The sequence below is a fragment of the Lichenostomus cassidix genome, chromosome 4 (assembly GCF_008360975.1).
Source record: "Lichenostomus cassidix isolate B80296 chromosome 4, HeHo_3.0, whole genome shotgun sequence".
Classification (NCBI taxonomy): Eukaryota; Metazoa; Chordata; class Aves; order Passeriformes; family Meliphagidae; genus Lichenostomus; species Lichenostomus cassidix.
The window spans coordinates 27,469,087-27,484,487 of record NC_139484.1 but is presented as its reverse complement, the minus strand read 5'-3'; the positions used below and the strand labels follow the sequence as shown (position 1 = coordinate 27,484,487).

The following is a 15,401-nucleotide window of genomic DNA, read 5'->3' as shown; positions in this document are numbered from 1 at the left end:
AATGGCTTCCTTAAGGTAGCTGCTAAACTCAGGCAGTTCAGAGAGTATTTAATACCAGATGCTAATGGGCTATGCTCAAATATAAGCCTGGGTTAATTAAATCGTGCCATATCAATCAAGAATGAACACAGCCTAGTTGGCGTTTCCAGTTTATTGTTAATATGTGACCCCCCCCAATAGACCCAGAATTAATTAGTACAACCAATTTTCTGCCTCTGCCAGTGACACCAGTGCTCCCCAGGCCCTCTCATGGCAGGCACAGACCAAACACAGGCTGCCTGGCTGGCGGGTGCTGCCTCTCTGCCCAAGAAAAGCAGAGTGTGGGGATGAGAGAGACCCTGCAGGGCTTGCCCTCAGCTCAGCCACTGACATCTGGGGAGGACCTGTAGCATGCTCTGGAGATGGGCACTTTTGCCGTGGGGAGAGGCTGAAGGGAGCCTGTCTCACCTGGAGGAGCAACAGGGGAGGAGGGCGACCAGGGAATGCAGCAAAGATGGGCGAAGTCTGTGTTCTGCCAGAGGATTTGAAGCCACGTGTCAGCAGGCCTTTCTACACGTTTGTTTCCCCAGCTGTAATAAAATAAGTAAAATAGCACTTAGTTGCTTCATAGGGTGTGTGAGCTGTACTTAATTGATATGTGCAACTGATTTAAAGGTTCTGGGAACAGGGGAGAATTGAGAGGAGCTAAATGGTGCTCGTGCTCCTTCTGTGTCCTTGTGTACTGCACCCTTCAAAGGGTGAAGTGTCCCATGTCCCCACTTCCCTTTAGCAGTAAGCCCCATTTTGAAGCCAGGCAGAGACAACCTGCCCTGTCTTGTCTTGAAACACGAGATCTCTTTGTAACCTTGACACGTTGACCATCAACATGCCAGGGTCTGTCCTGACCCAGGGAGTCAGGTGTGCTTTTTACATGCACAGAAACACTGAGAGTTAAGCTGTCCTTCAAAACAATGCACCTCAAGGTTCCAGAGCAGTAGGATGAAGGTGAACCAAGAGGAAGTTGGAGGGAATCTGAGGGCTTACAGAGTGCTGCAGCTCTCTGCTTTGCACTGCTGTCATGAGACAGTACAAATATATCACCATTCCTTGGATGTGGCTCATAGTTTCCTTTGCACTGATGCATTGGTAATGTTATTCAAGAGTCACTTAAAATACAAAATATGCACTCTTTTCCAGGTGTCGTGGTATTCAGCCTGTTTGCTGTCAGTGTCTTGGGCTGCACCAGTGAAGTTTGTTAGGACGCCCTCTTTTTCCATGTGCTCCATCTTCCTGCCCTTTTGGATGATACCAAAGTTTAATTTTCCTTTGAATTTGCCTCATCCTGGCCTTCAGCAGCACCAAGACCTCCCAGCATGGGTTGTCTAAGCCACCAGAGCTGCTGGCTTCAGGCAGACCTTCACAAGGCATTCCTTGAACATGCCAATGTCAGGTCTATATGCAGCAGACCAGGCTCTGGTGTGCCTGTATGACCAGGCAGGATGTGCACAGAAATATGTGCACAGGGACAAAACAGAGCTTCTGGGGGTCCTTGCTGCTGCAGCTGTTCCTGCCCAAGGGAAAATACTTGTAGTGATAGATATCACTGGTGTGACAGTCACTGCAGCAGTCTCATTGGGATGATGGGAGAGCTGCTCTGTAGGCTGGCTGAAGTAACGACCATAAAAGAATCCCGTAACAAGATAATGGGGCAAATGAGCCAGGACTGCATCTGCCAGCTCCTTATGTAGCATGGAGCCACACAGTGACACATGGCTCCTCACAGAGCAGCTGTGAACCTCAGAAGACAAAAGAAAAGAAAGAGAAGGTGATGAAGAAAAATAAAATCAGCTGATTCAACTCAGAGCCATGCACAGACAGTCAGCTCCTGCCACAGCATTGACAGAAAGATGAACAAGTGAAGGTGCAGGGCTCCTGCCAATGCTCTCTTGCACCCAGCCACTCATCAAGCTCAGGCAGGCTACTCTTATTACACATATGCAGGTAATTAATTCAGACATCTGGAAATAGTCACTGGAGACTTACTGCTCACTTAATTAAAGAAAATAAAATGCTTAGCCATGTCTAGAGATGTGCAGGCACTGGTAAAGGCCCTGCAAGATAGAGAGCCCACTCAACCCTGTGAACTGTCAGTACAGGAATCAATTAATCTCTGATTTTATGCTTCCTTCTCTTCAAACCCTGCCATGTGCTATCCCTCTGCTATCCCATCTCTAGAATGGAAAACACAGCATGGGAAGAGATCTCAAGGCAGTACCCAGAAATTAGTGATGGCTGGTACCTGTAGGCTGCTGCTGTCTCCCAGGGCAGCAAAGCACAGCTAGTTCAGCCTGTGTCTCAGGAAACCAGCAAAGGTCCATCTGTAGACATGGGAGACACTGAAGGCCACCTCACAAGTCATAGGCAAGGGAAAGAGACCCAGCCACTGCCAGCCAGTGACTCATCCTCCTAAGACTGTTCAGATGAATCATCTGATGCATCTATCTGCTCCTCTGCATCAGCCACAACAGGACTTCAGCTGTCCTGCTTTGAGACACTGGCTCTTTGGTGTTACCCATCTCATGTGAGACCTTTAGCAAGATCAAGTCTAGATTTACTAAGCGTCTGAGGAGCTACTGAAACTTGACCTTCCCCACAGGCCTTCACACCAGTGTAAGGGTGTGGAGCCCTGGGCTGGGACAGTGGGTTTGTGGTGTTAAGACAGCTTAGCTGAAGCTTTGCCTTTAGCTGCTCCCAGTTAAGCACCACCACACTTCTGTGAAAGCATTGTGGATGGGACCTAGGCTGGAGGTGTTATTTAAGTCACAAGCCACATTGACCTGCCAGGGAAGATGGGCCAGGAAGAGGTGGCTAATTTAACATCCTTCAGACCAGTAGAAAATACACTCACTTAACCAACACTTCGTTTTCATGCAAGCCTTCTTTGAAGGTTTATTACTAATGCAATTAAGCTGGCTTCTCTGGCTACAGCTGGGGTATCTCTACCACTGGTCTGTGTTGCTTTGGGTCAGATAACAATTTAAATAACCAGATATAACAATATAAATAACCAGAGCTGGCTGAAATTAGAAGTCCTGGCTTGTTTGAGGGCAGCACTGTGGCTTGCTGGGTCTTTTCAGGTAAGTCATACCCTGAGTCTTTGCCTGGCTTTCCCCATCTGTCCAGTAAGGGCTCCTGCTCCAACTTCAGAATTGCACAGAGGCTGAGGGCTGTTCTCACATGAGGATTGTCTTTTGCCCTGCCCTTAGCAAGGAAGATTTTCAAAAAACCGTTTTTAAACTTCAGTGGGAGTTAGGCAGGAGCTCAGGGGGGTAAGATTCTCCCTGAGGTGCAGGGAGGGCACACCAGACTCGCCAGGGGACAGGAATAGGAAATGCCCAAATCGAACATCTCTTGTTCTCCCTATAGCTCATTCCATCTGTGACACTGTTTAGTCAGCACAGCATTTGCAAACCTATTGGAAAAACAAGTGAGTCATAAAAAGGACAACCTAAAACCCCTAAAACTCAAGCCCACAAAATGCAGTTATCCTTGCACAGCTCTCTCAGGCTCTGGCAAATGGCCTTGTGTCCATCAGATTTAACAGGCAGCTAAGAGCAGCCATGCATGTGGAGAAAAGAACCAATCTATTAGGCATTTAAAATGGGAAAAAAAAACCCCAACACCCCCCCCCAATGTTCCCACAGTTTAATGCCATTGTTAAATAAAAAAAAAAATTTTTAAAAATAGTTATTGTGCAGGTGACCATAAAGTGGAGTAGATTGTTGAGAGAGGTTGTGGAGTCTCCCTAACTGAAGATATTAGAGAACTGTCTGGACAGAGTCCTGTCCCATGTGCTCTAGGATGACCCTGCTTGAGCAGGGAGGTGGGACCAAATGACCCACTCTGGTCCTTCCCAATCTGACCCATTCTGTGATTCTGAGAAAATGCAGAGCAGCTGATACATACACAGGGCAGCCAGTTGGAAAATATCACAGAAGTTTCTTGCCATTTCAAGACACTAATCATGTGAGATACTATAGACACATTCAGCAGTATTGATCCATTCTTTCCTCTGCAACTAAGAGAAATTTAAAAATGCTGGTAAACAGGGCTTGATCCTTGAAGGTGTCCACAGAAAGCCCTAAACAGCTCTTGTGGCGGATGAATCATCTTCAGTGACATGGTAAAGCCTCCTGAATTGTGCAAAGGGATTTGGATTTGCAACAAATTTTCTGGGAAACCATGCAACAGCTTATAAGATAATGAAAGGGCAGAGGAACTGTATGGAGAGGAAGCCAGAGACATGGAGGACATAAATGTATTTAATAAAGGGTACCTGTGAATGCCAGGCTGATCCTTTTACCTACATCAGAAAACCACCTTTTCCAAAGAGAATGGATATTTAGGCTTGTTGACAAACCTCCTTCTAAGGCAGGTCTTTCCCTTTGCCTGATCCTACTCCTGATGAAAACAGAACAGGGTACTGCAGCAGCCCTGCTGTGCACTTGGCACACAGTGCATTGCAGGTAGTATCCAGGGGTTTCTTGTAGCTGATGGCACCAATAACGTGTGAGCTTGCAAAAAGAGGATTAAGCCATAATCATAATCATTATCCTTATCAATGATTTCAAATCGCCTACCCAGTACCTTTTCAATCTGCCATCAGCAAACCATGGATGTGACAACCCTGACTTATGTTACAGCTAAGGTTACAGAGTCTGTAAGTGCAGTGACCTATGAGGAGTCTCTGTATGGCCCCAGACACATGGTCCAGGAGCAGGGCTTCCTTCAGAAGGGATTGTTCTTAATAAAATGTTCCATCGCAGTTCAATTTCCGTCATGGCTCACAGATTGCCTCTTCTAGTACCTATAAATATGCTGGTGATCTTGTCCTTGACAAGCTCATTCCACAAGCTGATTGCTGTTGCAAAAGCTGACTTAGACAGTAAGACCACAAAAGGAAAAATTTTAGACTCAGAGTTAGGCACAGTCTTAGCACTTGACTGAATCACACCCACAGCGATGTCCAGCTCAAAAGCTGGGAAAACTGATCAATTGTCTTCAATTGACTTTCCCTGCCATATAAAATTGATCTGGGATGCAGCAGAGTTTCTTGTGTGTGTGCTTGTGGCTAATCTCTTACAGGAGAGTAGGCAGGAGGAGCAGGCCTGGACCTGAGCTCCTGGGCTCACGTTGATGAGCCGGATGGTGCAGGGGTCGGGACAAGCAAATGTCACCGACAGTTCCCAAAGAAGGGGCATCTTTGCACAGTGCATAGTTAAAGCATGGACACACTGAACCACAGGATATTGTGCATGCTAAAAGCTCACACAAGTTCAAAGAGCAATTAGACAAATTCATGACAGAAAAATCCGTCAAGGGCTATTAATTGCGAAGACAAAGCCTCTGCTTCAGGAACTCTCCCAGTGACACACACCTGGAGGCCAGGACAGTACCCTGGGATAGTAGAAAAACATGCTAGCCCCACGCTTTTACTTCTTGCTAGGCTTTTTTCTTCCAGCCCTTAGTAGAGAAGGGATGCATGAGCTGAGTACTGCTGCTCTCATGTCAATGTGTGGCCATGAGATATTGGCCTGGGAATACCACATACCTACACAGGACTTCCTGCCTGTAAAGGAAAAGGGTAGTAATATCATAAGACTACAAACAAAATTGCACAGAAAAAAAATTTCTTGTTTTCTTGGAGTGTATCTCTGAGCCCTATGGAAGTCCCGAGGAGCAAGATCTATTGCTAATGGGAGGAGGCAGAAAGCTATGCCATTTTGGCTGAACTGCCCCTCTGATTGGAAGGTACCACCCCTACCTCCTGTTGATTTTTTCTTCCCGGAGGCTAAAATGCACATGAATCATTAACAAGCTTGTAGAGTCCATGCGCGCTATCATAGCTTGCGTAATTAATCCTGAGCCAATGTGATTCGGCGAATTAATAAAGCTGCTGTTGCTGGGGTGGAAATTCCTGTTACCTGCAGCAGGGCTGGATTTGCTGTGCATCTGCATCTGCACATTTGCAGATGCCTGTGATCATGACAGCAGGAGTTATATACAGGGTATATTGAAGGGGGGAAATAAGCACAGAGCAGAAGAGAATGGGAAGAAATGCATCATGATCCAAGGTTTTACTGGCTCTTCATTCCAAGAAAGAGGGCTCATCGTCACTCCTGTGCAGGAGATCAGGTTTGTCATGATGAACTTGGGTGTACATGCACCACTTCTAGAGCCTGGGAAGAAATCTCCAACACTATGGTCTTTTGCTCTTTCTAGCTATTCCAGCAGGTTTTTTCACTTAGCATCTTGTCTTAACCACATTTATCTGAGAGATCCTTGTTGAGAGGAACAGAAAATTAGCCTGGATAAAAGGGAGTAACTCTGTAATCCTAGGCAGGAGAGAGGTCCATGTCCGCTCATCTCCCTCCATTGTTCATCTGTTACCTGACACAGAAGCAAATAGATGAGATGCTCAGGTTTTATCTGAGTTCCAGAGCTTGGTTTGAGCGGTAGAAGCAAGTTACACCTGCTCCAGACACTAGGTTTTATGCAAACCTCTCTTCAACACTTGGCCTGTGATCCCTCCAATACCATTGTCCAGGTGAGCTGTCTGCATTTGGCCTGAGTTTAAGACAGGCCTGTTGTTGAATCCAAAAATCTGTCCACATCCGAGGACATCAAGACCCTGTTGATCATCTCCTCCTGGAGGGTAATTTTGTTAATTCCTGCTTGGTAGCTGCTAAGGACGAGTCCTGGTCCTGCCAGTGATCTAGACAGATATGAAAGGTCTCAGTAAAATGCTGAGGATTTGGGCTGGAAATACTCAATTCAATGATACTCCTCTCTCCCCATGCGTTTCGGGCACCAAGTCAGATGTCTGTAGCTTTTATTGATCTTTTGTTTGTTCTTTCTGGAGAGTCAGCAGGCACTTGTCCATGCAGTCAGAAAGAGTGTCTGGCACTGGCTGAGCTGCTATCCCTGCTCCCTGGGCACAGAGCCCACCCGGACAACACAAGCCATGCATCCCTGCTTCTCACACCCAGGCAGCTCTTCTGCGTCAAGAAGATGTTGTGTTTTCAGTGAGTGAGCAAGAAAGGAGTCATACAAGTACAGTCACACAGCTTCCTTTCCCAACACAGGTTTCACAGACTCCTTGGTCACTCTTTGCCAGATATGGTCTGTCCAGTCAAGCAGGAAGGTCTGAGTGTACACAACTGTATGCTGTTTGAAGTGCTCTTTTTTTTTTTTTTTTCCATACAATTTGGTTTCTTTTACAGCCAACAGTGAAACCTGGGCTTGAAGTATTGAAAAAACAGCCCAGAAATGGAGAGCTTACAAAAAACCAGAGGGTGAATTTTCTATCTGCGTTGGACTTCACACTGGTATCTGTTAAGTGATAGAAAAACTCCACAATATGTCCTGAGCAACCTTTTGCTCACCATCAAAGCAAGGAAAAGTGTTATTTGTCCTAAACAGAGATGTGGTAAAAATAGAAATCGAATCCTAGTTCATATTTAGCATTTCAATTAAATGACCTCATTTTTAACAAGCGTACCTAGATGATTCACATTTTAGAAAAATCAGGCTATATGCAGAGCTGTCCAAATGGGAAAACACAGCTTGCCCAGATAGAAGGGGAAGACTAAATGCGTCCTGGGTTCAGATCTTCACATCACTGACCAGATTTCAGTGGTGGTCTCTGCCTTCTCCCTTTTCCAATAGATGTGGACTACAATCTACCTTGTGCTATGACAGCTTCATAGCTCCTCTCCCCAAAGTTAAGAGGCAAGGAGGTGAAAGGCAGCCCAGACAGAGTTGTTAGATCTAGAAAAAAAGGGAACAGCCTGTTCTTGAGAGGCCAGCTGAGATCAGGGCAAAAACATGAAGTAAGGCAAACACTGACAAGGTAGGAGGAAAAAAATCTGCTGCAGGAGAGCAGGACAGCCCTGGATTGGGACTGGAGGCATGGTGGCATCCCTGTCCTTGGGGACCATCATCAGACCTGGCCTGGCTGTGAAGGTGTGAGGGAGAGAAGGGGCAGAGAGATTCCCAGACTCCCCTTCCCACCTAAACCCTCTGTAATTTTACAAGCCTGTGACTGCCCACATCTATCCCAAAGGATGGGGTTGAATGCACCAGAAAATGAAACCTAGGAAGCAAAACTTTGACCCTAAAATTTTCACCAGAAGTGAGCTGTGGAAACAAAATTATTTTACTAGCAGGCTGGCTTGAGCATTAGTATAAACCTATCATTCTGTCAGAATGGACAAATATTTCCTACAGAGTTAATAGAGCTCTACTGGGTTGCTCTTAATAGCTGTTTATTTTATTTTTCACTGTTCATAATAAACCTCTGTGCATCTGAATATAGCTCTCTCTAATTACTGTGTGAGTACCTGTGCATTATCAGTGTGCATGGGTGTGTTTGTGTGTGCTGATGACACCTCAGGTATATGTAGAGGGCTATACAGCTTCATTGAAAAATGTGTATTTACTAAGAAATCTGAAATGTTTCTTGTTACAAGAGTTTCACCAAATCCAAAACTGGGTTAGCTATTTGACTGAAAACCTTGGCAGTCACTGGCAGATCTCTGCCTTTGGGGCACATGTACAAAAGAAATTCTGCAAGGAAGGCAAGGGACAGTTGAATAGAAAAACCAGAAAATTTAGGGGGGAAAAAAAGGCTTGTTGTGATTCATACCAAAATTAAATGTCAGGAAAATGATGTTTCCCCTGAACATGAAGCCTTTCTTTTACAGAAGGACTCCAGTTATATGCTCTGCCACCTCTCTCTTGAGATTCTTGTCACAAATTGCCCTCCTGGTAAGCTTCAAGATCCTGACATGCAAAATGAGACAAAGAAGATGGATATGGTGGGCTGGTGATTTCCAGCAATAAATCGTGGTGCTACATGGAAATGTAAAGTAAACTATGGCATGTCTGCTTAATGAACAAGTTGTTTTTCATTTTGGTTAAGACAGTTCATCAAGGCACCTGGACAAGAGCTGGGTTGACTTAGAAGCAACGTGTGCACAAAACCAGGATTCAACTCAAATGCAGTCAGGGGGTGGGATGACCTGAGTAACAACAGGAAAATTTGACTTGAAATTTTGCACAGAATTCGGTCGAAGTACAGAAAATCAGTGCTGGAGAAGGAAGATGGGTGAATGATCAGTGGGCAACAAACAGGGAGCATGGGTGTTTAATGGAAGTGGGACAAGATATTTTTAAAGGGACCCTGGCTGAGCCCCACACCTTTCTTTTTGGTTGAGTGCAGCTGGGAAAGTAGTCATGGAAAGATTTGCACCTTGCTCTGGTCTGCACTTCATTGCAGAAGGGTCAGTTAAGCACAATTTCCGCTTTGTAAGTCTGTGCTGATTACTCCTGACCACCTTCTTGTCCTTCACAAGACTGAAAATTATTTCCAGGATTAGTTGAGGTGAGGCTGGCTGGCCTGTAGTTTGCCATATCTTAGTGAAGACCAGAGTGGCACTTGCTTTCTTCCACTCTTGAGGAATTACTCCCAATTGCCACAATAACTGACACACCAAAGGTAGGGGAAGCAGTGGACAGGCCCTGGATGTCATGCTCAGCAGTTCCTCACCTCTTCACTGGTATTTCCTCAGCTAGACTAAACCAGAAAACATGGTTGTTGAGATCTGACATGGTTTTGACCTCTGATACTGAGGATTTTTTTGCCCTGTGTGCTGCTTTCTCTGGAAAGTAGAGAGCAATGTGACATGCCACTCCAAGCTCTGCTGGGACAAGGTTTGCAGCTCACTGGGGCATGGGTTTGTCTTTAATTGACCCAGATGCTTAAATTTAAACTCACAGTTAAGGGCACTTCTGGATCTAAGGAAGTGGGAGAGATTGCTGCTGTAAGATACCACTGCTTCTCCTGGCCACTTCTACGGTGTCTGTTCTGACCCACACTCCTGACTGCCCCTGCACACATATGTGGCCCCCTCTGTGGAAATAGGACCAGCACGTTAAACCTTTAAGGTAATTATTGGTTTAGCTTCAAAGCATATACACCCTGCCTGAAAGAAGAGTTTTGAGCTCACACCCAAAGCAAGAAAAGCCACATGGGGATCTCTGGACGACCTGAAGGAAAATCTCTTTAAAAGCCTCAGGTTTTGAGAAGATGAATAAACATTGGAAGTCAGCTGTTTGGCATTCACTCGGGGCTCTCTCTGTGCTTTTCAAGTGCCTACCAGCCCCTGAGGATGGAGCAAAGGCTGACACATCTTGAGGGGCTGCTGAAATGACGAAGCTTTTAGTTCTGCAGAGAATTACAAAGCTGTGGCCACAGGGAAAACAAATATGGGAAGACTAAAGAACAGGAAAAACCCCCACAAAAATTGACAAGAAAGCTCCCTCCTATTTTGAATTTTCCATGAACCACAATCCTACATATTACTGTTTTTTTTTTAATATATCCTCTCAATCCCATTATGTGGTTCTACAGGTTGCTGATAGACTTCAAAATTCACACTCCTCTCATTAAACCAAATCAAAGACCAAATCCCAATCCTACCCCCAGAATTCCTGGATTGGACAGGTATTTTGGATCTGAAAGCAGATCCATGGGCCACAGAGCCTGGCAGGCAGAGCAACACGTGAGGAACAACAGGGCCATGCCAGGGCTGGGCGAGAGGGAAGGCATGTGGCAGAAAGACAGTCTCCGTGACCCATGTGGGTGGATTTGGCTCCTTTCTTTGGAAATGCTATCCACAGAGGCAGACACTCCCTCTGCATGCTACAAGCCAGGCTATCAAACCACCCTCATATGTGCAACGTGGCTGTCTCTGCTTCTGCCAGCCACAGGCTCCCATGGGCAATTTGCCAAGTACAGAGGGGACAGGAAGCAAAGGTGGCATTAGGGTCTTCAGTATTGGCTCTAGTCTAACCTCAGAAAACACGGGAAAAGAAAGATTTGGAGCTTCTTTTTGCTCCATTCCTCACAGGTGGATGATCTTGAAGGGGTTTTGTAGCCTCCTACCAAAGAAAGGGGAAGTCTTTGGGAAATATCCCTGTACTACACAGCAGTGTCCAGATGCACAATGTTCAGAGCAGCATCTGCCAGGATGAAGGTCCTTCAGGCCCCTCTGATCCCCCAGCAAGGATGTGACCTCATCTTGGTGATAGAGCCAGCAACATGTGTTGAAAAGTCCCAGCAATTTCACCCGTGGGAGACAGCAGTGATCACCTGGGACAGGTGAGCGCATCCTTGAGTATTTGCTTTCTTTCTGAAACTAGTCATTAGAGAGGGTGTCACTTGCTTTCAGCTGACAGCAAGCAAGGCGTTGTTACAGGAGTCTTCTTTGCATGTCAGAACTTTCTCACGGTCAGAAGTGCTCCTGGGCATGGGAAGGGTAGGGGAGGGAGAGGTGTTGCCCTCTGAATGTATGTCTCATGCATTGAGGAAACACTCACACAAGCCAGGAGGAACAGGAACTCTGCTGAGGTGATTGCATCAGATCCTTTACATCAGGATCTCACCAAAACAGCCATTTCTGTCTGTCTTTCTCTATCTTGACCTGCTTGTCCTAGAATTGACATGGGTTTTCCTGTGGATTTTTCAAGCTCTGCTCCCTGCTTACAGGGCATGTTGTGTTTTGACTTCAATGAGCCCACCAGGCCCTACGGTACCATGGGAGCTGTTCTACTTCTGGGTATTTCTGACATTTCAGAGCAATGGTAGCACCTTACAGCTGATCTGGACAGGACAACTCCAAGGGACTAATTACTGTACCGTCTGCATGACATGCAGGTCTCCCACTTAGGGGTACCACAGACTCAGTCCTCCTCCAATAGCCCTTCTTGTTGCTCTGCTGGGAATCCTGAGAAGCTGTCCCTCTGTGGAGCCAACTTTTCTTTCCAAATTCTGCCGCATTGCTTCCAGGATCTCCTCCCATCTTCCTTCAGCACAGCACACGTTTCTGGCCAGAATCCACCCAGTATCATCATTAGAAGGTTTGTTGATCCCCAAAATAACACCTGCACGTTCTTTAGCAAGCATACTGAATTTAGTTCATGGCTGTTTTGCCCTACATGTATTTTCACTGAGTCACACACTGCTTGCTGACTCACAGAAAGCATTGAGGTGGAAAGTGGTAAGAATGGTAGGATGCAGGCTGGATAGCCTCTCTCCCAATAGGAGGTGGATGAGGCTCATCTGTTTAGCTTAGAAAGAGACCACATGCCTCTACGTGCATCCATATAGAAGGAAGGTTTCTGACAGCTGAGATTTACAATTTTATAGGCAAACACAAAACGGAATCTAGAAGTTAGACATGGAAAATGGACAAATGCAGGCTGAAAGAAGGGAGAAAGGTACACTATATATGAAATCTCAGAAGCTGCCCTGCCATGTAATTCTAATTAAATCTTCTACCTTCCGTGTGTTCTGGTCAGACATTACTGTTTTATCAGAGACATGGTTCCTGTGCTCTAAACCACTCGCAGAAGGGATGAGGCACTTGCAAGAGTCAGGGGACACTAACCCTACAGCCCTCCATTCACACAGGCATCACAGCTCTGGGAGTGATGAAGAAAAGCACCTTTGTCCATTCACATGTACAGAACACACTGGCAGACTTCTTGTGGGGTATGTCTGGGGCACTCCAGCTGGGACAGGCCAGTCTGATGCTGCTACTGTTCCCACAGTGCTCAGTCTGGGACTCTAATACTGTAACATCTCTTGCAAGTTCCTTTCTGACAGTGTTTTGACAAGATAGGACAGCCTCCACCAGAATGAAAGCTGGAGCCAAGACCAGATAAAGCAGGTGGAGTGATTTATCATGCTGGAATAGCTATTTCATATTTCCTAGCTCAGCCCTTTTGCAGATATTCACCCTGGGTGTGTGTTTCAAAGTCCCCCGTGCCTGCAGAACATCCATGCAGCTTTAAAGAAGGCCCTGAATCAAAACATCAGAAGTAAAGCAGATGTAATTTCCCTGGCTAACAGTGTTGGACCCTGAGGCTTCTGCAAAACTGTAGTGAAGTCCTTACAGCTTTTGGGATGAGTGAAGGCCATGTTAGTGGCACTGAAGGGGTGACAGGGAGCTGTGAGATTTGCTGGCTGCACGTGTGTTTACCTCATTCATTCACATCTCACATGTAGGGAGCCGTGGATTCAATTAGAAAATAATACCCATTTGCAGTTGATTGCCTGAGACATCAGCTTTAATAGCAGCTGGAGAGAGTTAGACGCCTGAATTGGTTCTGAGCTGCACTTCCTAGTTATTATGCTTCTAATTATGGCAAACCTGCTATTTGTCAACAATGTTTTATCAAAGGTGGGGAGACATGACACTCATCTTTTGGGAGGTGGCTCAGACTTTCTATTAGGTATTACGCAAGATGGAGTCTTCCTATACCTATTTGCCTTTCAAAGAAGCATCTCAACCTTTCCTTTTGTGGCAATGAGGATGTGCAGAGAGCCTGGGAGCTGTCAGTCTGCCAATTTAGTGGCATACATGTTGCTCTTCTGATATACAGGGGCCTCCACATGCTCCAACTTACTTTTCACTCCCTGGACCAAATCTGTGAGAAGATCTGTTCTAGAAGCCATTGAAATTTTCATTCTGATCAGGTCAGCAGACAGCTGTGAAATGGTCTAGAGCCCAGGACAGGACTTTGCTAATGGGTTATATGCTTGTAATGAGAGAGCAAACAGTACTTTTTCCTGCTGCAGCAATTCAGCAAGGATTGGTCAGTGGAACTTGGTAGCTTGGTCTTGGGGACGTCCTAAGACACAACATTTTCTGATGGAAGTTGTTTCAGAAGAGCTGCACAAGAGTCCATTATACAAGAGTCTGATATGCTCTGCTTGGTTTGATGTAGAATGTACAGCAGGAGCTCTCAGGCTGTCTAATCCAGCCTCCTGCAGTCAGAGGCAACCACCGAGTAGTCATTCAGTCCTGACAGGAATACAGGGTTGCACTCTGTCAGCTACAGAGCAATGCCAATGCTTTTAAGCAAGCTTGTCTACCGAATGAACCTACCCCAAAAGCAAAAAAAAATCCTACTCTATGAACACAGCAACATGAAGGTTTTTGCCAATGTCCTCAGTGCCTACAAGAAACAGAAAATTGCTAAGTGGAATTCCCATATGTGCCTAGTAAATAGACCACATCCCTGTAACAGAAAGCAAAACAACTAACCCAACCCTGCTTTTGCTATCCACTTTGACTTGAAATTCCTTCCTGACTCCAGATTTGATGGTCTGTTTAACTATGGTCAAGACACACGAGCTGGGAACTTGGGAAACCTGGTAGCATCCATAGATGCATCATCATCCTCCATACTCAGCTGTGGTCAACTTCCAGTGTTCAAGCAAGGTGTGTTTCACATCTTTCTTTCCAGCACTAGCTCTGCTGGCCTTTTTCCTGTGGCAGTCCTAATTATGGCCAGTGCCTCAGACACTGATGAAGTATATCTCAGGACATGCAAAGACAATTTTGGAATTGTCCTTGGTATTGTACCCCTCATTAACTTCATGATGAACCAGCACCTCACTTTTTCAGAGGGATATGAACAAGTCCATTGGTGATACTAGACTCTTTCAGAACAAAAAGAGACCAAAGATCCCCAAGAATTGGAGCTTCAAAATAGCACCACTGACACTCCCCAGAAAGCTCTTCCATAGAGAGCAAATGCCCTTCCTGTGCACATCACAGGAACCAGTTCTGGTCAGGCAGAGGCATAGTAAACAGCTTTCACCTTCCTGTGACCCTACTGCACATCACTGCAGCCCATGTGCAATATATTTGGGATATATAGTAATCCCACAAAGAGCAGATGACTATAAAACCAGAAAATAGCAAAAGGCATGCAGTTAAACTATAAGCTTAATTGTTAACATGTAATGAGGTCTCATGGTATTTCCTACAACATCTGAAACCCTGAGGCCACAGGATTCTGCGGCTCTGAGAAAATCTCAATACTTTACTTAAAATATCTCCAGAAGATAGATATTTCCTCCCACTTTGTGAAAAAAAAATCCACTTGAATTTGTTCTAAACGCATTTGTTACCTCTTTTAGATCTGAACTTATAATTTTTTATAAGTTATAATTTTATAATTTTATATATAATTTTTAGGTATATAGGGATATAATTTATATATAGGGATATAGGGATATAGATATAGGGATATAATTTTTCAGAGATAATACCTAAGCCATCTTGTTCATCAGCTGGATTTATCCAACTGAGCACACTCTCTCCAGTTTCAAGGATGACTCCAAACTGGGGGAAAGCAGCTGAAGTTAGCTGGAACACAGGGCTGTTAATTCAGGGGGACTGCAGTGTGCCAGAAGGAATCTCACCAAGTTTAAGCAAGGCAAGGGCAGACTGCTACACCTGGGATGAAGTGGCCTTTTGCACCAGGACAGGCTGGGGGCTGGATGA

At 45.4% G+C, this 15,401-nt stretch overlaps 1 long non-coding RNA gene across 2 annotated transcripts in view; it reads right to left on the bottom strand.

The window, feature by feature from the left end:
* Positions 1-422: 422 nt before the first annotated feature.
* Positions 423-15,401, bottom strand: part of LOC146438142 (uncharacterized) — a 61,210-nt gene continuing 46,231 nt past the window's right edge. For both annotated transcript variants that reach the window (XR_014852027.1, XR_014852028.1), the window contains exon 4: positions 423-569. This is a non-coding gene — a long non-coding RNA (uncharacterized LOC146438142). The remainder of the gene's footprint in view (positions 570-15,401) is intronic.